Raw genomic sequence first — 25,998 nt, 5'->3', positions numbered from 1 at the left:
TAAGCGGATCAAACCACTCAGCTCTGCTGAATGAGATGAGCAGAGTAACGTTACAGGAGCAAAGCAGACGCTGTGTGATGTGTGACAAGCCTGCTCTCTGCTCATCTGACCAGCCAATCAAGGGCCTGTCTAACAAGGCCCAGAAGTGCCTTGGCCTCTGTGGCCCTTTTGTAGTCAGGACTGTGTGTGAATGTGCAATAGGAAGTAACAGAGGGACCCTGTCATCGTGGCCCCTTCATCTCGTGTGTGTGTGTGTGTGGGGGGGGACGGGGGGGACGAGGAAAGGCTATTTAACCAATGCTGCTACTCCTCCTAATTAACCTGACAATTAGAGGAGAGCAGAAAAGAGGACGAGAGAGAACGGGAGAAAGAGAGCGAGAGAGAGAAAGACTGGGAGAGAGAATGCTAGTGGTGCTTTTCTCTCCCACTAATGATCCTGCCAACATTATTGCACCTTTTGGGTTCTTGGTATTTTTTTTTCTTGCCACCTGATGATTTGTTTTTCTTTGTCAGGGAAGGCATGCAGAGTCATAAGGAGCCCGAAATATGCAGAGTGGCTGACGTGAGCTTTATTTATCGGTTTGGGTGTAGCGCGGGATGGATTTGGCCAGGGGCCGTTTCTCGGCCTGCCTCCGTGTGTGCGTGCAGATGTGTCAGGGTTTTGTAAGACGCCTTAATGGAATAATGGAACTCTGCTGTCAGCGCATCATTATCAGAATTGCTCTGAATTTATGGGCCGAATCATATTCATCATGGACTCCTGTATAAGACCACAGTCTGGCCACGCTTCAACTCACATAAGACCTATTTAAAACACAGCCCTGCGCACTGTAGTGTTGGCGTGAACCTAATGGCCTCAACACATTCTCTGGTCCAATCCATCGTTTAGCATCCTTTGAATTCCAGAATTGTAGAATCTCACAAATATGACCTTTTAGTAGTTAAAGCCAAGGCTAATAAAGGAGTTAATAACGTGTCTAAATCAGGATGGCTTTAATTGTGCTTAATGACTCCCTGTATCAGAACCCAGCTGGCCTTGAAAGCATCTGTTGATCTCCCAACAGTAGGTAGAGCAACAGAGGAAAGTGATCTACCACCGCTGTCTGGGCATTAGCCAGGTAAACAACCCAGGTTCCACTGCTCCTCCTATGCTAGGCCTGAGCACGCAGCGTGTCAGCGTGATATTGCACCAGGCAGGGCTCCGGGAGCAGATGCAGCCAGCCATGTTCTTCCCATTGTTTACCCTTTCAACCATCTTCACCGCTGCCTTTTGTTCTTGCTGAAATAATTGGTTCTGCAGTTTTTTTTATTTAATCATTGCGTGTGGCCCAGTGTTGAGGATTATTGTTTTTCATGCTTATTTATTTATTCTCCCTGAAACAAATACCGCAGATAATTTGTTTCATTAGTCTGCGTCTCTTTCCTTTCTGTTGCTTCACGGCTGGCCTGCCCATTGGCCCGACTAACATGTTAGCTGCTGGGCTTGCCTGAGGATCTTTAAGAGGGACATGGAAAGTGTCTGACCCCATTTCTATTAGCAATGCGTCTTGGGAGATGCCTAATTTGAGTATGTTTATTAATATGCATTTAGCGGTTCTTCAGGATTGCCCTTTCTCTACAAATGCTACATGTATACAGTGTCTTGTATCTTGAGTGGATATTATATACTATTGTACAGTGGCAGTTAGTGCTGTTTAAGATGAGGGAGGACGATTTGTTTTCATGAGCATGGCCATATTTCTATTACAGCATATTGGGTGACAGTCAACGTATGAATCATAACCTCTTATCATATCATCATTCTGAACCGTAGTAACCTCCTTGCATCTACAAAAAACCCAGCCTTACTTATGATTCAGTACTACACAAATTGCTTTAATTATTTATTTACTAGCTAACTAAATGATAACACAGGATAAATATACACACTTAATACATTAAAAACAGGTCCCTAGCTACTGACACAATATGGCGGTTTGTTACAAAGGAGATGGAGAGAGAGAGAGAAAGAGACACTTATCGTTGGTACATTTTAGGAACTACTCTCACAATTCATCAGTTGTACAGTATATGACTAGGTAGAAAAACCTTTCCAAGCCAAACCACTACACACAGACTACATCGTTATCACCATATTAGCTAAAGTAACATTAGCTAAAGTAACATCAGCTAAAGTAACATTAGTCAACATAGCTAATAAACTAAACAAACAGTGTTTATCTTCATCAATCTTAACATGTGTACATATTTGTATGAACAAGACATGTGACTAACAGAAATGGAATAATGTGTCCCTGGACAAAGTGGGGGTCAAAATCAAAAGTAACAGTCAGTATCTGGTGTGGCCACCAGCCGCATTAAGAACTGCAGCGCATCTCCTACTCATGGACTGCACCAGATTTGCCCGTTATTGCTGTGAGATGTTACCCCATTCTTCCACCAAGGCACCTGCAAGTTCCCGGACATTTCTTGGGGAGAATGGCCCTAGCCCTCACCCTCCAATCCAACAGGTCCCATACATGCTCAATGGGATTGAGATCCGGGCTCTTCACTGGCCATGGCAGAACACTGACATTCCTGTCTTGCAGGAAATCACGCACAGAATGAGCAGTATGGCTGGTGGCATTGTCATGCTGGAGGGTCATGTCAGGATGAGCCTGCAGGAAGGGTACCACATGAGGGAGGAGGATGTCTTCCCTGTAACACACAGCATTGAGATTGCCTGCAATGACAACAAGCTCAGTCCGATGATGCTTTGACACACCGCCCCCAGACCATGACGGACCCTCCCCTCCAAATTGATCTCGCTCCAGAGTACAGGCATCGGTGTTACACTCATTCCTTTGAATTCCCCTGGTGAGACAAAACCGCGACTCGTCAGTGAAGAGCACTTTTTGTCAGTCCTGTCTGGTCCAGCGACGGTGGGTTTGTGCCCATAGGCAACATGGTTGCCGGTGATGTCTGGTGAGGACCTGCCTTACAACAGGCCTACAAGCCCTACAAGGCCTACAGGCCTACAGGCCTACAAGTCCAGCCTCTCTAGGCCTATTGCGGTCAGTCTAAGCACTGATGGAGGGATTGTGCGTTCCTGGTATAACTCGGGCAGTTGTTGTTGCCATCCTGTACCTGTCCCGTATGTGTGATGTTCGAATGTACCGATCCTGTGCAGGTGTTGTTACACATGGTCTGCCACTACGAGGACAATCAACTGTCCGTCCTGTCTTACGCGTCTCACAGTACAGACATTGCAATGTATTGCCCTGGCCACATCTGCAGTCCTTATGCCTCCTTGCAGCATGCCTAAGGAAGGTTCACACAGATGAGCAGGGACCCTGGGCATCTTTCTTTTAGTGCTTTTCAGAGTCAGTAGAAAGGCCTCTTTAGTGTCCTAAGTTTTCATAACTGTGTAATTGCCTACCGTCTGTAAGCTGTTAGTGTCTTAACGACCGTTCCACAGGTGCATGTTCATTAATTATTTATGGTTCATTGAACAAGCATGGGAAACAGTGTTTAAACCCTTTACAATGAAGATCTGTGAAGTTATTTGGATTTTTATGAATTATCTTTGAAAGACAGGTTCCTGACAAAGGGTCGTTTCTTTTTTTGCTGAGTTTAGAACTAGCGAGTTAGTAAACCCACTACAATCATGCAGTAATGTTACAGTGTACAGTCAGTAAGCAGTTACACTGTCGGCCCCGGTGACAATAAATTCATGAAACCAAAAGCTTACCTTGACTTGGAGAGTTCCAGTGTTGTGTTGGATAATCATAGCCAGGTAGCTAACATAGCATCCCCCTGTTTGGCCAGGGTGTTTCAGTAGGCTAAACTATGTAGCTGTATTTGCTAGCTAAGTAGATCATTTTGGAATAAATTAATTTGTTCAAAACTGTTCAACGATTGTCTTTCTCTCTCTTTCTCTCTCTTACTCACCAAGCTTATGCTTTTAGTACTAGATTACTTATCTGATCCTTTAATCGTGTGGACAACATGTCACTTCATGCTGCAAGAGCTCTGATAGATTGGAGAACGTCCCCTGGAAGGTGTCATAATTACTGTGTAAGTCTATGGAAGGGGGTGAGAACCATTAGTCTTGTAGTGAGGTCAATGTACCCAGAGGAGTATGGAAGCTAGGTGTCCTCCGGCTACACCCTTGTGCTGTAGACCTTCTTTGCAAAAGAGTGTGTTTTAAACAATTATTTGGTGACATGATTATATTTAGTATAGTATAATCTAAATAGCATAACTTTTTAAATATTTTACCTTTAAAAAAAAAAGAAATTCACTGAGGAGGATGGTCCTCCCCTTCCTCCTCTGAGGAGCCTCCACTGCCTCCACTGATTGTATAAAATGTAAAAGTGCAGATTGATGTTTATTAACTCTGCAGAGCTGTCTCCAGAACAAGATTCATGATGAAAAACGCTAACCTGCTAGATAAGTAACCTACACACACATCTGAACTGGTCATGTTAGGTAATCCCAATAGTCAGTTGTGGTCTGCGAATTGTTCCCAGGTGACTTGACGCTTTGGTGGAGGGAAAGAGAGGCTGTGGCTGAAGTACACGGGCATGTGCCACCAGCAGGGCTGTGGGGGCTGTGGCCTCAGTGTTCTGGTGACACAGTGGATATTAGTGGTGTCTGGTAGAGCGCAGCAGATGTCCATGTAAGCATGCTTAGTGGCTGGTCTTTCTGTCCTCGACACCCCCCCCCCCCCTCGCCCCACAGGCTCACTAGCCAGACCCTCTTAGAACCATGTTCTCCTAATATAAGTACATAGTTTGGCACAAGCTCTGCCTCAGGAAGACATAGTCAGAACCAAGAAACCACTCAGGATGTGATGTTTCCTCGTGCACGGGGATGACACACAGGGATGAGTGTGGCTTTGTTCCTCTTTGTCACTCCACTGTCGTAATCCTCTGTGGATCTCACCGGGCCTGATGTTTGTATTGGTCTGATTTCACTAGGAGGTTATCTGACTGAAGGCTCCCAGCTAACTGTACTGCCCCCCCTACCACTTTTATTTACTGTGTCTCGACTCCTGGGGAAATTGCATTGTGACTCCATCTCATGTGAAGCTGCCACAATTTACGGCCAAAGCCCCTGAAGTTATTTTGCCGATGGCTGCGGGGGTTTCTGTCAAGCTGACCACCCTCATCCGGTCCAGCCGTGGCATTTATTTTGCTTGCAGATAGGAGATACTGTGAGGAGCTGACGTGCAGGAGGGAAACAACAGATGGATCGATGCGGACTGACACATCTATCTTTACCACAGCGTGAAGGATAAGCTTGCCTTGCTCGTGGGCATTTCTGTGGAAACCAACCAGTGTGGATGATCAAGGTGCTTGCTGGGCTGAGTGCGGGGAGCAGGGCAGCACGGTGCGGGGCTGCAGTCTGGGCTCCGGGAAAACAGATGGATATGTTTAACAACTTGGAAACGAGGCGTATTGGAGGACCTTGTAGCTCAAGAAGGCACCCTGTTCACACGTACACATGTAGAAGGAAAGTGGGAAAGCAAACCTTTCTCTGTGCCAGTGTCATTTTTTTACAGGCACTAACCATCCTCCCGAGCTGTAATCCCTCCTCAACATTTGATCCAGTGTATTTTGCAGTTGAATTATTCATATCTCCTGCAGTAATTTAACACAGCCCAGAGGTGTCTTTCTCTTTGTTATAGCAAAAGCTATTCTTTTATTCTGCCTTGCTTGAATAAACCCCACTCTCCTGTCAACTCTTGGCTCGAGGAAAAGCGTCTGTCTGCCCCAGCTGCCATGGCCCGGGATGCTGATTGGTTGGCTGGGTGCTGTAACTTGTGTCATATTTTTAGAGGCGAGTGAGAGGGCTGCTGCTGATGCAGGTCAGCGTTTTCCATTTGGTCCTCTCTTACAGCAGATAATAAGTGAGGATGAAGAATATCTGACATTTACCGTGTCGTAATAATGCCATGATGCTCTCCCCCTGCTTGTGAAATGGACACTTATCTGTGAAGATGCTCAGGGGAGGTTTGACCAATGGTGGCATCTCACAGTTTAATCTCATGAGTGCAGGTAACGTCATATTCCCTCTGTTTCTGTCAGTTTCATGAATCTTATACACTACCTAACCTGTTCATAACCAAGATACTTTTTCTTTTTCACCTTTGTGCGCCAAGCTCCTTGAAAAAACAAGTAAGATTCTGTGCTTGTAACCACCCCTTATACTCATCCTGGCTATACACTGAGTTCATAAACAGAGAGTTAGAAATGAGACTAGAGTAAGCTCACAGAGGTGGAGAAATATTTCTTTAGCCCCAGGCCCGATTTTTCTTTAGCCCCAGGCCCGATTTGTCTGTGCTCTAACTCTTTGCCTTGACTCTGCTGGCCTTGATTATTGAGGATTAAGATTACCAGAACCTCGCAGGAATTTATCTGGTGACCTGCAGGAATCCAGCCCCACACCTCCTAGTTTCATTTATTGGTAGGTTTTAACCGAGATCCACCGCAAATTGTCCAAAATGTTGTTACTTAGAGGTGAATCTGTGCTCCAGAAGATTTATATCTTCAACCACAAGTGTGAGGCTGGGGCAGGAGCTATCATAGCTACTTACTATGGTTTGGTTAAACCTGCTATGCTTCAGCCAATGTGGACAAAACACTCTCATGTCCTTTACAATAGACCATGCTTTCCAAAGGACATGAGCAGATAGACATATTCATCATCAACTAATTTGTGATCTTTCTAAGTTACATGTTGAGATCAACAACCATATGGTTACAAATGACAAATTAATTTATGATGATGATGAGATTTCACTAGTTCTTACTAGCAGACATCAGACATGCACTGTCTGTTCACTGGGGTTTACATGACATTGTTAATAGTTTTATATTTAATTTAATTTCCTACAACTAGGGCCGGCTCTAGTCTTTTGGGGGCCCTAAGTGAGATTTGGTTGGTTAGTTTATTTTCTGCAGTTCTACACATTTTGCCATGGGGCACAGAGAAAATGTTAGTGTGTTAAAGCAAGTTTTCTGCAATTCTACACATTTTGGCCATGGGACGGAGAGAATTTTTCATTTTACAGCTAATTTCCTGTAATTCCCTCCCAAAAATACATGGGATGGAGAGACATTTTTGCAGTTTTAAATACATTTTCTGCAATTCTACACATTTTGTAATGACTTAATAATATGGTTAATATGGTATCTGAGTGAGAATGACTAACTAAATCATTGGGGGACCCCTGGAAGTCAGGACCCCTGGGCACGTGCCCTGCCCGGTCTGTATTCGGCCAGGATTACTACAAGTTTAGATTGTTGGCTACCAATCTAAAAACGGTTAACTGACATTGCTAATTGAGTGACTGTCAGTGACTGACATAACAAGAGAAAAAACACTGATGCACAACCAAGTTAAAAAAAAATTCTACTGTGCTTACTCTCAATAGTAAGTTGAGAGTTGAGAGGGGGCCCTAAGCGACTGCATATGTTGCTTATGCCTGGAACCGGCCCTGCTACAACCATGTTTTGACTGCAGTCTTTTAGTAATGTGGTATTTTAGTAAATACATCTGCCAACGTCTCTCTGTCTAATACCATCGCAAATCCCCTTGAAGGTCAGTCTTTTTCCCCTGCAACAGGGCGTTTTCATTCTTTCCTTGTGGAAAAATCAACACAATATGGAGGATTAAAGGAGTAGGGATCCATCTCTCTAATCACGTTGCGTGAACAGTGAGACATCCCATGTTCTCTCCTCATACCGAAATGGTGTAAACCAGGCCGCCTGGGTAGACTGAAAGCTGTATGTCTCATTACAGAGGAGAGAACATAGTGTGATCGCAACTTGATTTGCATGTAAAAATTAATACTGCAGCATATTGCATCCTGCTGATTCTAATTACTGGAATAATCATTAATAGGAACATTTAATCATTGATATTAATCTCTGTAATTATTATTAATTCTGTCCCTTTAAAACACAACTAGGAAGTGTCACAGCAGTGCATGCATATCAACCTCTTCATTACCTTGGTTATCTCTCTCATTTTCTCTCTTTCCTTCACTCTCTCTTGCTTTCTCTCTGTTTCTCTCTCTTTCTCTCCCTCCCTTTTTCTCTATCTCACTTTCTCTCTCCATCTAATGTATTTGTCTTTACTTCCCCTGACCCCCTCCCAAACAGTATGCTTAGATGTTGCAGCTCGGCTGTGTTTTTAGTTAGTGTGTACTGTCTGTGGGTGTTTCTCTCTCTCTCTCCCTCTCTGCCTGTTACAATATTGTGGGGACGGCATAAACATTCCACATTCTTATTTTCAATACACGTCTCTCTCACTACCATAGTTTAGGATTGACGGATGAGCACAAGGGAGTTTGGTTGTAACGCTGTCTGTCTCCCTGGCCTTCTAGTTTAGTTTAGTTTATTAGGATCCCTATTAGCTACTGCACATGCAGCAGCTACTCTTCCTGGGGTCCACATAAAATTTACAAATACATGACAAAGTACAGAACAGTTATAGACAATGACATTACTGTAACAAAACAAAACAAAACACAAAACAAAAAATGCATATATTTATAATAATATATACATATATATATATATATATACAGTACCAGTCATAAGTTTGGACACACCTACTCATTCCAGGGTTTTTCTTTATTTTTACTATTTTCTACATTGTAGAATAACAGTGAAGACATCAAAACTATGAAATAACACATATGGAATCATGTCGTAACCAAAAACGTATGAAACAAATCAAAATATATTTCATATTTGAGATTCTTCTAAGTAGCCACACTTTGGCTTGTTGACAGCTTTGCACACGCTTGGTATTCTCTCAACCAGCTTCATGAGGTAGTCACCTGCAATGCTTTTCCATTAACAGGTGTGCCTTAAAAGTTCAAAGTTAATTTGTGGATTTTTTTTCATTTTTAATGCATTTGAGCCAATCAGTTGTGTTGTGACAAGGTGGCGGTGGTATACAGAAGATAGCCCTATTTGATATTATGGCAAGAACAGCTCAAATAAGCAAAGAGAAACAGCAGCCCATCAATACTTTAAGACATGAAGGTCATTCAATCTGGAAAATTTCAAGAGCTTTGAAAGTTTCTTTCAATAAAAAGTTTCTTCTAATAAAATGGTGCCGGAAGAAATGGCAGCAATTTTACGGGCGCCCAACCAATTGTGCTATTATGTATTTTTTCGCGTTATTTGTAATTTATTTTGTACATAATGTTTCTGCAACAATATTTTACAGCAAAAAAGAGCTTCTGGATATCAGGACAGCGATCACTCACCTCGGATTAGACAAATATTTTTTTCTTCAACAAGCAGGACGCACAGGACATTCTCCGAACACCCGACAGTTATTTGCAAGAGAAAGAAACGCAGGTAAAGAGGACACAGAGTGGGGTGCCTTGTAAGTATCCGCAGAAGGTGAGTGGGAAAGCTGCCGTTACTGTCAATATTACTTGCCAACATGCAATCATTGGACAATAAATTAGACGAGGTATGATCACGAATATCCTACCAACGGGACATCAAAAACGGTAATATCTTATGTTTCAAGGAATCGTAGCTGAATGATGGCATGGATATTCAGCTAGCGGGATATGCGCTGCACCGGCAAGATAGAATTGCACACTCTGCTAAGACGAGTGGGGGCGGTCTGTGCATATTTGTAAACTACAGCTGGTGCATGAAATCTAAGGAAGTCTCTAGATTTTGCTCACCTGAAGTAGAGTATCTTGTGATAAAAGGCCGACCACACTATTTGCCTAGAGAGTTTTCAGCTATACTTTTCGTGGCTGTTTATTTACCACCACAGACCGATGCTGGCACTAAGACCACACTCAGTCAGCTCTATAAGGAAATAAGCAAACAGGAAACCGCTCACACAGAGGGGGCGCTCCTAGTGGCCAGAGACTTTACTGCAGGGAAACTTAAATCAGTTCTACCTTATTTCTATCAACATGTTAAATGTGCAACCAGTGGGAAAACAATTCTAGATCCCCTGTACTCCACACACAGAGATGGGTACAAAGCTCTCCCTTGCCCTCCATTTGGTAAATCCAACCACAATTCTATCCTTGTGATTCCTGCTTACAAGCAAAAATTTAAGCATGAAGCACCAGTTACTCGATCTATAAAAAAAGTGGTCAGATGAAGCAGATGCTAAACTACAGGACTGTTTTGCTATCACAGGCTGGAACATGTTCTGGGATTCTTCTGATGGCATTGAGGAGTACACCACATCAGTCACTGTCAATAAGTGCATCAAGGACGTCATGCCCACAGTGACTGTAAGTACATACCCAACTAAAAGCCATGAATTACAGGCAACATTCGCACTGAGCTAAAGGGTAGAGCTGCCGCTTTCAAGGTGCGGGACTTTAACCTGGAAGCTTATAATAAATCCTGCTATGCCCTCCGATGAACCATCAAACAGAAAAGCTTCAATACATGGCCAAGATTGAATTGTACTAAACCGGCTCCGATGCTCGTCTTACATGGCAGCGCTTGCAAACTATTACAGACTACAAAGGGAAGCACAGCCGCGAGCTGCCCAGTGACACGAGTCTACCAGACGAGCTAAATCACTTCTATGCTTGCTTCGAGGCAAGCAACACTGAGGCATGCATGAGAGCATCAGCTGTTCCAGATCACTGTGTGATCACGCTCTCTGTAGCCGACATGAGTAAGACCTTTAAACAGGTCAACATTCACAAGGCTGTGGGGCCAGACGGATTACCAGGACGTGTGCTGACCAACTGGCAGGTGTCTTCACTGACATTTTCAACATGTCCCTGATTGAGTCTGGAATACCAACATGTTTCAAACAGACCACCATAGTCCCTGTGCCCAAGAACACGAAGGCAACCTGCCTAAATGACTACAGACCCGTAGCACCCACGTCCGTAGCCATGAAGTGCTTTGAAGGGCTGGTAATGGCTTACATCAACACCATTATCCCAGAAACCCTAGACCCACTCCAATTTGCATACCGCCCTTGCAGATCCACAGATGATGCAATCTCTATTGCACTCCACACTGCCCTTTCCTAGTGATACGCCCTCCCGGCTAGTTTGTGTTTAGCGGGACTATCATTTGTTTTCAATAGGACAATGACCCAACACACCTCCAGGCTGTGTAAGGGCTATTTGACCAAGAAGGAGAGTGATGGAGTGCTGCATCAGATGACCTGGCCTCCACAATCACCCGACCTCAACCCAATAGAGATGGTTTGGGATGAGTTGGACCACAGAGTGAAGGAAAAGCAGCCAACAAATGCTCATATGTGGGAACTCCTTCAAGAGTGTTGGCAATACATTCCAGGTGAAGCTGGTTGAGAGAATGCCAAGAGTGTTCAAAGCTGTCATCAAGGCAAAGGATGGCTATTTTGAGGAATCTGAAATCTAAAATACATTTAGATTTGTTTAACACTTTTTTGGTTACTACATGATTCCATAGGGTTATTTCATAGTTTGATATCTTCACTATTATTATACAATGTATAAATTAGTAAACATAAACAAAAACCTTTGAATGAGTAGGTGTGTCCAACTTTTGACTGGTACTGTATACACAGCAACACCTCCCTCATAGACATTCCTGTCTTCTGTATTTGTTATATCCATGTATTCCTACTGCTGTATCATTAAAGGTGTGTCTAAGTGAGTCTCAGAAATGGCTAATATTTAAATATTATCTAAGATTAGCAAATTACTAATCTCATGAATTTAGCTTCTGAGGCTACATATGAGCTCATTTGAACCATTTCCTAGGTACCTAATCTAAAACTGAACACAATGATAATATGTTGTATTTCTACAAATTCTATTTCTGATAATAACAAGAAAGAATGAATAGATTTTTGGATTATGTTCAGCAGATGTTTTATCTGGTTTAGCTTGGCTGCAGCAGGGTGGTATATTCTTCGTGGCACTTCAGAATAGCTGTCTTGCTGGACTTTTGGTCTCAATGGTGCAGGGGGGTGCTGTCCTGTCAGCATGGGAGGTAATGGGGTGGGGGGGGGGGGGGTCGGTGCTATCCTGTCAGCATAATGGGTAGTGGGGTCGGGTTTTGAGTGGGGGCCAACGCAGTGGGAGGTTGCTGGCTCCTCTGGGTGGAGATCTGAACTTTCTGGGTGGAGAGTTGAGCTCTCTGGGCGAAGTACTGGCCTCTGGGGAAGTGTTACCCTCTCTGGGAGGAGAGCTGGGCTCTCTGGTTGAGGGGATGGTCTCTCTGGGTGAGGTGAAGATCTCTCTGAGCGGAGTGCTGGCCTCTCTGGGCGGAGTGCTGGTCTCTCTGGGCGAAGTGCTGGCCTCTCTGGGTGGAGTGCTGATCTCTCTGGGCAGAGTGCTGGTCTCTCTGGGCAGAGTGCTGGCCTCTGGGCGGAGTGCTGGCCTCTTATTTGCTGGCTTTCCATAGGCCGTACGCTCCTGGTCTTTCTTCTCTTATTGGCTGTGTACATTAGCACCCTTGCAAAGACCTTTACACCGCACATGTTCAGGGGGATGTGGTCTTGCATCTTGTGAGGGTGGATGTCTTTCTGTTGTGCCAAAAAGACATTAGGCCTTAGTGCACATTTTCTTGAGAGCTCTGCATTGTTTTCTAAAATAATATTGAATGGCACATTGCAGCTCGGGAGAAGAAACTAAATTCAAATTCTTGCAGATGGGTATCTCTCTGTGGTCATAATGGCTACTTTTGCCATAGCTGGGGCCACACATCCTCATGTTATTTAGGTTGTTCGTTCCAGTGAGGATTATTACTGTCTTCGCCCCTGTGAAGGTGTCCTTTGAAATTATTTTGAGGGAACTCGGTCATGGGGCACCATATTTCTCTCAACTCCATGCCAGATAATAGTTCTCTTTCCTGTAGATGTTTGCTGTTGGTCCAAATAGTGGGAGTGTTGGTTGAGCTAGCAGAGGTGGTAGGGAGGTTATTTGTTGGACAGGGATCTGAGGTATACGAGTTGGTGTTGGTTGGAGATGGATCTTCTGGAGGAAACAGGTTGGTGCTGGTTGGAGATGGATCTTCTGGAGGAAACAGGTTGGTGCTGGTTGGAGATGGATCTTCTGGAGGAAACAGGTTGGTGCTGGTTGGAGATGGATCTTTTGGAGGAAACATGTTGGTGCTGGGTGGAGATGCATCTTCTGGAGGAAACAGGTTGGTGCTGGGTGGAGATGGATCTTCTGGAGGAAACAGGTTGGTGCTGGGTGGAGATGGATCTTGTGGAGGAAACAGGTTGGTGCTGGGTGGAGATGGATCTTCTGGAGGAAACAGGTTGGTGCTGGGTGGAGATGGATCTTCTGGAGGAAACAGGTTGGTGCTGGGTGGAGAGTGATCTCTTGGAGAGCTGTTGGGGGTGAGTGGGTGGAGCACGGTGGGGGTGGGTTGGGGTTAGTGACCCTGGGTAGCTGCTCGTTCAGAGCCTGTATGGTGTCCTCTCTGTTCTTCAGCTCCTTTTTTGCTTCTAAAACCTACTTCTCATCTCCTCCTTGATCTCCTCTACTTTTGTCACTGTCTTCATTTAAGAGTTCTTCCTTTCTTTCTCTCTGGAGTTCTCTGACTTCAGATGTTAGGTTTTCTATCAACCGTCTGTGTTTATTCTTCACCTGGCAGAGTTGGTCACGCAGCTACTCCATCTTTACATCAGTGCTGGTGGAGAGCTGGTCCAGGACTTGTTCTTTTAAATCTACACATTCCGACTATCTGGGAGAGTCTCATCTGCACCACAATGGAATTGGCCTTCGGTGATTTGGGCATTTCTTTGGCCATGTCCTCTCTGTCTTTGTTCGTTGGGGTGGAACTTGCTTGTGATGTTTTAGTGTTGATCAGGGACTGGTCATTTTCCCCCTCTGCTTTCACCACTGATTTGAGTGTAAAAAGCTGGCTACAAAGGTGTGGAGAGCAGCTTCACTCCCTTGAACCCTTTCTGTTCCATTCAGGTATATGTTTATTGTGAGGTACCTGATATCACTTTCTTTCTTCTTGATCCTCCAAAATCTGTGTGTCTATGTGATAGCCCATGGGGCTGTGGTTTAACTCCGACATGGTGGGGGTGTAGTCATTTATAGGGGACCCTCTTATATGCCCAATCCCAGGCAGAAGGCTTAGATTTAGCACACACTGTCTGCTGATCTCTAATCTGCTTGTTCTCTGTGTCTGCCATCGACAGAATAGATAGCGTTCTCCTCTCTCAATGCCTGGCCCTGCACACAGTGCACAGAGGGATCTGTCTGTACTGTACTGGGCAGGACGATGAGGAACAGAAGCAGGAGGGAGATGGAGGGATGGCGGGCTGGGTTTCGGAGTTACTGCCCGTTGCTCCATGGTGCAAACCCCAGCACCAGAGTTGTGATGAAGAGGAGGCAGGGGAAAGGTGGATTTATCAGCGCTGCCCTTACAGGTTCATAACAGGTCCTCAGAGAGCTGTGAGGTGGCCGGGGTTGCCAGTTCGGGAAAACCGAGAGGATGCTTTACAACTATCCAGAGATCATATGTTTACTAACACCCTATCACAGCTTCTGACATAGGAGATGGATTTCCCCTCTATGTCAATGCTGCTCACTCCAATATGATTTGGTCCCCATAGTGAAGCATGCACAAACTGGGAAGATATTTCTAGTTTACGTACACACCATGTACTTCTCACCATTTACCGAAGCACCATAGTTTACTAGTGGAAGGAAAATTGCCTGGTGTGTGTGCAGACTGTTTGTGCCGTGTGTTGTTTGTTTTTAAGGAGAGGGGAGTGTGTGCAGTGAGGCAGTGTCACAAGGTGTTTGAGCAGACCAGCTGTAATGAGTTCCTTGTCCCATAGACAGATAACAGCCTCTGCTCCAGACATTGTGGAGGTGGGCTAGCTAGACAGACATAGAAACATACAGCATGCTGCTAGGGACATTTAGAGTGGGAGCCCTACATCCACCTTTACTCGACTCAGTAGTAGCGGTTTCTGGTGTTTGTGTATCCGTAAGTGATATGCGGCATGTGTTTCTGTGTGTGTGTGAGAGAGTGTGTCTGCGTGTGTGCACGTGCTCAGTGGATGTGTCTGTTAGTGTGCGTGTCTGTGTACATGCATCTGTGTGTGTGTGTCTGCTTAAGTGTATCTGTGTGGTGTGTGTGTTTGCAAGTGTGTGTGAGCACTGTGGTGGGTGCGATGCCACAGGCCTGGAGGGGGGACAGATGTTTAGTTGTCTCCAGAAGCCCTCTACAGATTAGAGTGGTGCTCCCAGGCAACTTCCCAGCACAGGGGGAGAGCATTGCTCCGGGCCCGCGATGTTGCCTAACTATGGTAAAAAGAGGAATCTCACATTTAGCTGGAAACTATCAGCATACCGGCTGGTTGGTTGGTGGAGATCGTTTTCGCAGGTTGCTGTGAGGTTTTCTAAACCAATAATATTAGGAACTGAAAATTAGACTTTTCTTTTCAAACTATACTGAACAAAAATATGAACGCATCATGCAACAATTTCAGCAATTTTACTGAGTTACAGTTCATATAAGGAAATCAGTCAATTAAAATGAATTCATTAGGCCCTAATCTATGGATTTCACAGCACTGGGCAGGTGCACAGCCATGGGTGAGCCTGTGAGGGCATAGGCCCACCCACTGGGAAACCAGGCCCAGTCAATCAGAATGGGTTTTTCCCCACAAAGGGCTTTATTACAGACAGCTGTCCGGGTGGCTGGTCTCAGAAGATTGTGCAGGTGAAGAAGACGGATGTAGAGGTCCTGGGCATGGTTACACGTGGTCTGCGGTTGTGAGGCTGGTTGGATGTACTGCCAAATTCTCTAAAATGACGTTAGAGGCGGCTTATGTTAGAGAAACATTGAATTCTCTGGCAACAGCTCTGGTGGACATTCCTGCAGTCAACATGCCAATTGCACACTCCCTAAAAACTTGAGACATCTATCTGTTTTATTGTGTTGTGTGACAAAGCTGCAAATTTTGAGTGGCGGCCGTTTATTGCCCCGAGCACAAGTTGCACCTGTGTAATGATCATGCTGTTTAATCAGCTACTTGATATGCCACAACTGTCAGGTGGGTGGATTATCTTGGCAAAGGATAAATACACACTAGCAAGGATGTAAACAAATATGTGCACAACATTTGAGAAAAATAAACTTTTTGTGCATATGGAACATTTCTGGGATCTTTTATTTCAGCTCATGAAACATGGGACCAACACTTTACATGTTGAGTTTATATTTTTGTTCAGTATAGTTGATGGCACGGGTGTGATGGAATGTGCATTAAGATTGAAGGTTGACCATCTGTACGTAAGGCACTGGTTTGGATTTATCCTCTCAGTGAAGAGCTTCTATCGAGATCTCCTACAGGCAGTGGCACAGCACTCTTTGACTCATTTAGGATTGGCTGTCATCCGACCTAGATTTGAATATAGAGAAAATGTTTTAATATATTTAGTTTCCACCACTGTCACTGATCCGATGTTCTGTCACACCAATGATCTCAGAGTGTACTGCAGGATGTAGGAGTGCTACTCCAAAAACTCCTTCTTAGAAGCAGATTGTGTGTCTGTGTCGATGCCTGTGCATGTGGGTGACTAGCAGCTGCCACAGTTGGTCCCTTAGTCAAACAGACAATACTGAGACGGACGTTTATCGTAGTGATTCATACTCTTTAACACGTTATAACTGATGAGTTGTATTAATCACACTAATCCAATTACCTGTAACTTTACCATATGTCTCTGTGCTTAATGTCATGAGGCAAATCCACCCGCCGCTGGCAAGTTAATTAGCTTTTATCCTCAGAAGGCTCGTAAGTCATCCGTTCACCTAAATCAGGAGGTTTCAGTCACCAGATTTACTCTGCTTGTTCACCGTCCTCACTTTCACTAGCTACTGTTGAATGCACGGCTGTGTTTATATCCATGAGAGAAGGTCAGGGCCATCCATCCACATGTTTTGTAACTTCTCTACCAAATCCCTGTAGGTAAGATGTTGCTGCCTTTTTTTGTCAGCCACTTTACACAGTGGGTGTCAGTCACAGCTTCCTAGACAAACCTTGCTACCTTTCACATGTGGTGTTGCTGCAGACAGTCCAGTTACACCACAGGTCTCTATAGTACTCCATACTAAACTACCCTTTAGCCACTGGTCCTTCTGTCCTGTTGCTCCCCTCATCCACTGATTCATCATGTCCCTGCAGCCACCATATAGAGGACAGACAGACTGACAGACTGAAAGGCACTGATGGCAGCTAGTAGTTATTATGACATTGCCACAGATACAGTAAACAAACTAAGGATTGAACTACTGCTGTACCTGTCAAGTTATTGACAGGACCAGGTGATGATTCATTTTACACTTACGTCTAGCTTTGGAGTGGGATTATTACACCACGGCACAAAGAGTCTCTTAAACCGGATGGCTGGTTGCTTAGCTTATAGGATTCTGAAAGCTGACACCGTTGTTGTCGAGATTCCATCATGTGTTGTTTAATGTGTGAGCAGGTGTGTTAAATAAATTCTGTCTTGAGACGCATTGGTGAGAATATGCACAATCAATAGAAAAACAACGAGAATGGGAACATTCCAGCTTACAGCTGATGCCTGATGTGGAAGGACAATGCATTCCCTTATTTATTTGCATAGTTAAAACTAAGACAGAAAAGATGAAGCCATATACCACAACATGATAAATTGCTTTTCAATGAGCAGAAAATATATTCCATTCTGGGAATTTCCAAGAGCTCAGCAGCATTGTGGTAATAAGATGGTAGAGGGGGGCATCAAGCAGTATCTCCCTCAACCCCCTCCTCTCCACTCCCTCTCCCACTCTGTCTATTCTCTCTCTTCCTCTCCCTCGCTCCTGTCACATCAGTCAGACTCTCTTGGTTTATGTATTTTTTAAATGCAATTTTGCCCATTCAAATTTAACAGTAAAAGATTGTTTTCATTAGCAACTGACAATAATGTGGATATTTAAACAGATGAGTGGCTTTCAATTTCAGCTTCCTGTCACGGATGTGCCGTATTTTACTGCCGTCCCGCCACAAAAGGACCGAAAGAGAGCAAAACATGTTTTTCCCCCGCTAATGCATATTAGTCAGAGATGTAATTTAAGCATTTTCTTCTGACAACGTGTTTAATCTGTTTCATCATCAGTATTAGCACTATTTATTTGCCTCTTAGCCAGGAACAGTAGCATTGGGACTCCTCACAGGCTTTTAACATACATTCTCCAGGAGAGTTTCCTCAAAAATGTTATGCACCAGTTAAAGTAAAACACAGGATGTCCAGGAATCATGGCATAGCATCAGAATGTATTCACTGTTAGCCATAAATGGGATTAGTCGATGAGCAGGAATATTTCTGATGAGATGACTGTCGGGTTGTGGTTCTCATGGTCAGTCTGAAGGATTAGGGTATTTGGACGGATTAAAACAGACAGTTTGTGGGCAGAGAGCAGGCTGACTGTTTCCTTTTTCCATGAAATTTCACAAAATGTCAACACATATAAAATAAACACACAGTATTGTTTCAGAAGTTTTTGATATTTAACATCTGAGGCCTGGAAGACATTGATAAAACCTCTTGAATCTAGGTTTGGTGTTCCATGCATATTTCACCTAATATATAGAGGCTGAGCAGGAGAAAATGCATCATGAGTGCATGGCTAATTGAAAGCATGGCCTTCACTGTCATGTTCCAGCAGAATCTGTTCAGGACAATTCCCAGCACTGCCTGGCGCTCGCAACATGCTCCGTCTTGAGAAGAGGATCTCTAAGGATAGATGTGCTACAATTATTCCCAAATAGATTGAATTTCACAAGCATTCATTTGCTGGGAACAGGGGGCATGATCAACACTGTGCTGCGTCGTTAATACATAGACGTCACCCTCATCATAGCCCGCTGTGTGCATGACTAACACCAGAGACCATTAGTCAAAACCAATATTAACAGGTACATCCAATTTTCATACCTCCCACCATGTGAAGGCAACGCCAGCCCAAGTGGCCATTAATCACCCCATATTGAGTGACTCACCATGTGCTGTGTGACTAGCGCCAACATAACGCTAACATAACTCTAACGCAACGAGCACACACTAGCAGGAGGCATGTACCAATGAGAAAAATACAGGAAATTGATATGTTGGATGGTAACTTTGTGGAGATGTACTGTAAGCTGTGAGCGTTGGGCTGATAGAGACATGACAAGACTGGTCTATCATGAAGAGGTAGTCAATTCTCCCCTCAGTTTGGGCTGCACGCATCCATCATATTTGTCATGAGTCAGCGTCAGGGGGAGATTGGGCTGGATGGAGGGGGAGGGACAGTACAGGAACATCCTGAATCCTGAAGAAGGGTCTCTTGTCCTACACAAGGGGATGATGGGAGGGGAAGGGGGTGGGAGTGACTGTGCTCACATGCTCTCTGTCTATCTGAGGAGTGGCTGTGTCGTTCCAGAGGTAGCAGCATCACATCACAGAGTTTAAGGCCTGGGATAAAAGTGGTGGGGTGTGGTGAGTTCGGCAGTGTGAGTGATAGGTGAGTGGCGGAGCTTAATTCCGGGGGAATCTCTAGAGCCTGAGTAAACAGCGTGCTGCATTTGAGGGGCTGGAGCAGTTGAGCGGTGGAGGCAGAGCCCACCGCCCTCTGTGCTCCATAATCTCTCGTCAGTTCAGCCTGCGCCATATTGTTGCTTAAATGTTTTTGCAGAAGAGGGCAAGCTGTCTGGTTTCAGGAAGTGGATCATACAATTCAGAGGCAGGCAGGGCACAGCAGAGCAGACCTCTCTCTCCTCTCCCCTATAACTGCTGGGCTCACCGTTGAACCGGCCGACCGGCCGACCGGACATCTGGCAGAGCAGGGAGTGGGGAGATGTTTTACCCTCTCACTGGCACCAGCAGCCAGCCAGACTCTCAACGGAGAAATCCACTGGAGACAGAAATCTTCTAGCCCCCCCCCCCCCCCCCCCTCCCCGTCTTAAACTAAACTGATCTGATTTGGGTGAATGAGCTGGACTTATACGAATGATAGATAGTTGTCTTGTCTTTTTATTGTGAAATCACGTCCACTAATTTGATTAGTGTGTACATCGAGCGGGTTAGTATTGCACAGGGCCAGACACAGATACATACACATGGCTTTTCATCCAGTAGAGGAGAGTGGGGTAAGTTGAGCCACCCTTGTTTCTAGGAAACCATACATAAAGTTTGTAATTTTACCAAATGTTTAATAAGAGGTAATCATTTAATGAAGGAAGTCTGTGAAGGAAGAAACCACATGAAAAAAGTGTGAAGCAAGTTAGGTCCAATTGAAATTAATTGATGCTAATTCAAGCTTGCGTCTAAACCAAAGTAGATCATTCTAAGATTGTTCTATACATCAGGCCTCTATAAGCTACAATATGAGGTCGTAAACCTAACATGAAAGTGCATCCTTGTAACTGTCTGGGCTAATATAGTCAAAATGTTTGCCGTTGGGTAAGTTGAGCCAATGTACATGGGGTAAGTTTAGATAGATATAGGTAACAGTACAAAGTGTGTGTTGTGTGTTAAATTATGCTTAAAATTATTCAAATGCAAAAAAGCTATTGGGTTGAATTGTTTGGGAACTAAAGATTGACATGGTTTTAAAAAGATAGTGGTAATATTTCATTCAGTACGAACAGTTTTAGGCAGCTTAACTTATACTGTAAATTCTGCCAAGAGACCACATTTTTTAACAAGCTATCGATGTTGCATTGAGCTGGGTGAATGGAATATGAATGACAGTCATCCAATATGCTGTAATAGAAATAAGGCCATGTTCATAAAATAATTGTCCTCGCTCATCTGAAACGGCACCGATCGCCACTGATGTAGACATCTTTGTTAGAAAGAATACTTTATTTCCCTTGATGGAGTGATGCTGAATGTAAAAATGACTCTTCTTACCCCACTCTCCCCTATCTTAGTTCATTTGGTTTCTATAATGTCACAATGGCTGTTGTACTGCTTGCTCTATAGTCTTCATTGGGCTGCCTCTCTGCCCATGACGCCAGCATGCCCATTAATGCCTCCCTAAGTTGGCTGTAGTGCGCCGAGGATGGAGGAAGGGGAGGGAGGATACTAAATTTGTCCTCTTGACTTGAAGAGATTGTTCTTGCAATTATTTGAGGACCTTTCCCTGAGTAAATCAATACAATGTAACAATCTTAGATTGCTTGACACTACTTGACTGATGGCTCTAGTCTATTTCTTTTCTCTCTCTTTCTCTCTCTCTATTTCTTCTCTCCCTCTCTCTCTAGCTCTCTTTTTATATAAACTCAGCAAAAAAAGAAACGTCTCTTTTTCAGGACCCTGTCTTTCAAAGATAATTCATAAAAATCCAAATAACTAGACAGATCTTCATTGTAAAGGGTTTAAACACTGTTTCCCATGCTTGTTCAATGAACCATAAACCATTAATGAACATGCACCTGTGGAACAGCTTACAGACGGTAGGCAATTAAGTTCACAGTTATGAAAACTTAGGACACAGAAGAGGCCTTTCTACTGACTCTGAAAAACACCAAAAGAAAGATGCCCAGGATCCCTGCTCATCTGCGTGAACGTGCCTTTTCATGCTGCAAGGAGGCATGAGGACTGCAGATGTGCCAGGGCAATACATTGCGATGTCACTACTGTGAGACGCCTAAGACAGCGCTACAGGGAGACAAGACGAACAGCTGACCGTCCTCGCAGTGGTAGACCACCTATAACAACACCTGCACAGGATCGGTATATTCGAACATCACACCTGCGGGACAGGTACAGAATGGCAACAGCAACTGCCCAAGTTACACCAGGAACGCACAATCCCTCCATCAGTGCTCAGACTGTCCGCAATAGGCTGAGAGAGGCTGGACTGGGGGCTTGTAGGCCTGTTGTAAGGCAGGTCCTCACCAGACATCACTGGCAACCACGTCGCATATGGGCACAAACCCACCGTTGATGGACCAGACAGGACTGGCAAAAAAGTGCACTTCACTGACGAGTCACGGTTTTGTCTCACCAGGGGTGACGGTCGGATTCGCTTTTATCGTCGAAGGAATGAGCGTTACACCGAGGCCTGTACTTTGGAGCAAGATCGATTTGGAGGTGGAGGTCTGGGGCGGTGTGTCACAGCATCATCAGACTCAGCTTGTTGTCATTCAAGGCATTCTCAACGCTGTGCATTACAGGGAAGACATCCTATGCCCTGAAGTGGTACCCTTCCTGCAGGCTCATCCTGACATGACCCTCCAGCATGACAATGCACCAGCCATACTGCCCGTTCTGTGAGTGATTTCCTCCAAGACAGGAATGTCAGTGTTCTGCCATGGCCAACAAAGAGCCCGGATCTCAATCCCTTTGAGCACATATGGGACCTGTTGGATCAGAGGGTGAGGGCTAGGGCCATTCCCCCCCAGAAATGTCTGGGAACTTGCAGATGCCTTGGTGGAAGAGTGGGGTAACATCTCACAGCAAGAACTGGCAAATCTGGTGCAGTCCATGAGGAGGAGATGCACTGCAGTACTTAATGCAGCTGGTGGCCACACCACATACTGACTGTTACTTTTGATTTTGACCCCCCCTCTGTTCAGGGACACATTATTCCATTTCTGTTAGTCACATGTCTGTGGAACTTGTTCCGTTTATGTCTCAGTTGTTGAATCTGGTCATCTTCATACAAATATTTACACATATTTACACATCTTAAATTTGCTGAAAATAACAGACTCCCCGCAACGAAAGGCTCTCGAGGATTATTTGTCTGTGTCTCTTCCCTGTGCCATCCCCTTCCTCTCGGATTCAAGCGGGGTTCTTTTTGTTAGAGGAAGTTTCTTATTTTGCTGAGTTTATGTATGCATTTCTTTCTCTCCTCTCTCTCCTGCTTATGAACAGACGTGACCAGTTCTCTGTCGTGTTCCATTACAAATTGGAAATATATGATCTCTCATAATTTGTAATGGAATTGTTTATGGGGAACCACATGGCATGGAGACTCACCTAAAATGGACCCTAGTTCACTATCCTCCCTATGTTTTTATAAGCCATGGATTTACTGAACGTGAAAGTGCTGTGCTTGATTTCACTGAGCCTAGGCCTGTTTTTATAGGACACCATTAGATGGGCTGGAGTCTCCTCAGTGCTTTCTGGATGTGGAGCTTCCTTCTAAATCAGTCTGGATTTCTTTATTTTACTCAGTGCCTGTCACTACTGTGAAAGATGATTGTTTGCTTTATGGTCATATCTGACTCCAGCCCAATGGAGGGTACATATTGTTCCTTTCTCATAGCAGACCGACAACAAAGTGGTGAGGACCTGGTACCAAATCAGAGTCAAGATAAGCTTCTCCAACCTATACTCCAAATGAATATAGATTATCTATCTTAATATGTGTTGTGGAAATTCTTGCTCAGGGACACTCGAAGTCAATCTTAAATGACTCATTGTTTATTGTCAGCGCACTGGAAAGGTTCCAATAAACTTGATGCACCATAGTGAATTTCTGTCAGGAGCTCTAACGGGGCAGTCCCATTAGTTCCAGTATATACTGCAGACAAGTCATATTTGCATGATTAAGCTTATTCATAATTAATTAATCATTAAAGTTTGCTTCATTCATGTGACCGACCAATACTGGTTCATAACATGTGACAGACCAATACCTCATGAGGCTTCTTTTCTCTAAACTGAGACCTTGAAACTGAGATATCCCTTTCTCTAAACAAGGTTCTGGGCGTACTGCCAAATTGCAGACACTGATAGTGAGGATTTGTTCAATCAGTCACTTGCATGAACACAGAAATTGGTTTATAGAAATGCACCAAACATAACATCACATATGCATGTTGAGTGTCTCCACTGTAAACCAATAGCCCTCCCCATCTCCCATTGAAGCTTAGCGCTGTATATTTTCCATTACTTAGCGTAATTGTGCGTGCTAATTATTTTCCCATTATGATTACACAGTGTGCTGCAATTTATCAAAAATGTAGTTTTCTTTCAAAGTTGCCTATAAAATGTCATTTTCTTTCCTGAATCCAGACTTCTTCTGTGATGGTGACAAATGTGCCCGGGGATTAGAAGAGCCCTGTCTCAGATAGCACCTTCTCCTTCTCTTTCCCTCACTTCCTCCCTCCCTGTCTCCCTTCAGTTTCCCTCTTCCTCTCTACTTTCTCTCTCCCTCCGTATCTGTCCTTCCCCCCCTCTCTCGCCCTCCATCTCTCTCTCTCCCTCCATCTCTCCTCCCCTTTACTCTCTCTCCCTGCACCTCTCCCCCTCTTCCTCTCTTTACTCTCTCTCTCCCTCCATCTCTCCCCCCTCTCCCTCTCTCATCTCTCTTATTCCCACCCTTTCTCGTAACCACCGAGTTTCCTCATTGTGGCTGGGTGAATCCTGTTATAGTGCGACAGGGCCCTGGAATGGGGGCTGGGGGGGTTTTGGTAGTGGAGAGATTGCATGCATGGCCCTTTCTCCCAGACATAATTCTCACTATGAGACGGATCACACAGTTTGCACAAGGCTCCCAGGTTCCTACCACAGCCACTGGTAAATCCAATTGTGTCGTTATGCTGTGTACTCTACTATGGTGCTTCCCTAGTACTCGTACACCATGCACATCGACTCTGTACGGGTACCCAGTGTATATAGCCAAGTTATCGTTAGTCATTCTGTATTTTCTCCTCATGAAATAATAATTCTATAATTTATATATTTTTCTCTCTCTGCATTGTTGGCAAGGGCCTGTAAGTAAACATTTCACTGTTAGTCTACACCTGTTGGTTAAGAAGCATGTGACAAATAACATTTGATCATCATACAGATGATCCATCCTAGGGCCTTTTAGGCACTGCATACATCTCGGTTAAAGTACAGAATACACACACTGTTATCTTGATGGGTAGAGTTTTAACTCCCTTTTTTGCTCCAGCTCGTCGTCATCGGTGAGGTTGACAAAAAACGAGGGGGTGCCTGCTGAATTCTGAACAGGCTGATATACGATTTCCAGCAGGAGCCCAGATCCAGCAGAGGTCATGGATGGACTAGGGTGCATTACATTGATTGAAGTGTGCCCACACACTACCGTTAATGTAGTAACAGTCTCTTGGCTGTGCCCTCTAACCCAATCACTGTTCTGCTGATGTGAGCCCCTGGCTGTTCCTGGCTCCTGCACGGCTCCCAGTACCCAGCGATTAGAGTGAGCTGGACTGATGTTTATTACAAGCTATTCCATCAGACCTGCTTTATGATTCCAGTTCACGTTTCCTCACTTCACATGTTGTTTCTTTAAACATGGGGCTTTACTCTGCAAGTCATAGAAACAGCCTCATATTGTGACATCTCGTAGCATCACGCAGCACTGGACTGTTATAGGGCCTCCTGTGGCCCTGAATGGTAATAACCCGGAGGTAAAACGAAAATAAGTTGTGAACCAAAGGAAACGGATTGCAGATTTATTAGCATTTCGGAGATGACAAGCATAAGCCAATCACATAAAGAAGAAGAAACAGCAGCAGCAACAGATGGCAACAGTGATGGGTGACCCTTAGCATTCATCTCTCCGGCCTGCAAATTAAATGTTACATGAGGGAGAGTGGAGTGGAGATGGAGGAGGCGGCAGGCTAGGATTGCTCATTAGATGGGTAGAGAGGACCCCTCTGTTAACCCCGCCGATCCAGACCCCCAAAACGGCAAACAAGCAGATAGATACCTCTTAATTGTCTGTCTGTTTAGCATTCACAGCGGCCCTCTGTGTGCGAGAGGGAATCTGGTTGTGTATGGATTGAAGAGAAAAGGCTCCACAACGCTCCACTAAATCACTGTGTATTCTTGTCCGCTGGGGCAGCTGTACTCTGGTGGGTTGTTATTCCACAGAGGAATCATTTCACTGTGGAAAACACAAAACCAGAACAAAAAAGCATTTGGGGAAATTATGTTCTCTACCGGTGTAAAATGCATTCTACAGGGTAGGGAAAATATTTGCTTGATTCGGATGGATGATGCAGTAACATAATAGTATTCTCTGTGAGTGC

General features: G+C 44.5%; 1 protein-coding gene across 3 annotated transcripts in view; it reads left to right on the top strand.

Annotated features, from left to right (window-relative positions):
- The window catches only part of LOC123996923 (neuroligin-1-like), a 277,027-nt gene that overhangs the window by 81,986 nt on the left and 169,043 nt on the right, over positions 1 to 25,998 (top strand). The window lies entirely within an intron of this gene.

This window comes from Oncorhynchus gorbuscha, linkage group LG15 (assembly GCF_021184085.1).
Source record: "Oncorhynchus gorbuscha isolate QuinsamMale2020 ecotype Even-year linkage group LG15, OgorEven_v1.0, whole genome shotgun sequence".
In the NCBI taxonomy this organism is placed as follows: Eukaryota; Metazoa; Chordata; class Actinopteri; order Salmoniformes; family Salmonidae; genus Oncorhynchus; species Oncorhynchus gorbuscha.
This window is presented reverse-complemented; position numbering and strand designations above follow the sequence as displayed.